The sequence below is a fragment of the Mastomys coucha genome, unplaced genomic scaffold (genome assembly GCF_008632895.1).
Source record: "Mastomys coucha isolate ucsf_1 unplaced genomic scaffold, UCSF_Mcou_1 pScaffold13, whole genome shotgun sequence".
In the NCBI taxonomy this organism is placed as follows: Eukaryota; Metazoa; Chordata; class Mammalia; order Rodentia; family Muridae; genus Mastomys; species Mastomys coucha.
In genome coordinates, this window is record NW_022196895.1 from 14,603,784 (window position 1) to 14,605,042 (window position 1,259).

At 25.7% G+C, this 1,259-nt stretch overlaps 1 pseudogene; it reads right to left on the reverse strand.

Annotated features, from left to right (window-relative positions):
• Positions 1-828: 828 nt before the first annotated feature.
• LOC116087942 lies at positions 829-929 on the reverse strand (annotated as a pseudogene).
• Positions 930-1,259: the final 330 nt, after the last annotated feature.

Below are 1,259 nucleotides of genomic sequence, written 5' to 3' on the forward strand. Positions count from 1 at the left end.
AAAAAAAAAAAAAAAAAGTACATTTCACATTATGTATCATAAAAGCCAAATTTTGTAAGGTACCAAGAGATAACTGAGAAAAATATATGATTATTTTTATATTTATTTTATTATTAAGAGAGAGAAAGAGACAGAGGGTACATGTGTGTATATGTGTGTAGCTGAGTGTATGTATACGTACCACATACATGTAGAAACCTATAAATGTCAGAAGAAGCATCAGATTCCCTGGCATTGGAGTTACCATGTGGGTGCTGGAAACAGAACTTGGGTCCTTCATAACAGCAGAAATTGATTTTAACCACTGATGTATATTTTGAGCCATTGAGTAAAACTTATTTTTAAAATATAAAAATATTTCAATTCATTAATAAATTAATATGTACATATTTTCACAATTTAAAACCAAACATTTTAGAAGTATTATCCAATGTTGTGAAATGTAATATATAAGCAAAAATGAAATCAACCTAAAGCTTGTAGTATACATGTGTGACTTCATAATTCTCTATACTTTTATCTTCACAAAATGGTGGGAATTTAAAAAATGGCTAACAAAAGTTTAGCAAAAAAGTATAATACAGGACAAAATTCCAGAAAACTGAGAAATTTCACAGATAATATAATGGTAAATATTAAAATTAGCACTAACAAGAGAAGGTCAACAAGCATTTTTTTTTTTTTTTGTCAGTCAGAGTACAGTATATCAATTCCTGGATGTACAAGCATGAATGAAGAAAAAATAAATATTTCACTAATGGCATTTATTTAAAAACATAATTATTAATATGACTTAAATACCTAACAAGGCTCTTAAAACTTTTACATGGAGAGTCTATTAAGGTCAATTGAATATTTGAATAGAAAACGTTTTAAACTGATAAGAACAGATACTACACTTCATCTTAGCCAAAAGGCTGAGAAGAGATGAAAATGTTTTTACATATAAGAAAAATATAACTTTGCAAATTTCTTCAATTGTTTTTAACATTGTTTCTAGCATTTGAGTAAGAATTATTTCTAAAAATTTTTAAATATTTCATTTCATTAATAAAGACATAAGTAATATGTACATTTTTCATACATTTAAAACCCAACAAATATTTTGTTTATTCCAAAAATTCTTGCAGGCAAAATTTATGATAGAAATACCTTACAAATCTATATATTAAAACAAAAAGCAAAACATTGTTTATAAAAAAGGTGCTAAAATAAGTCAGAAAAACCAGCTAATTAGAAAAGAAATATACAATATACTT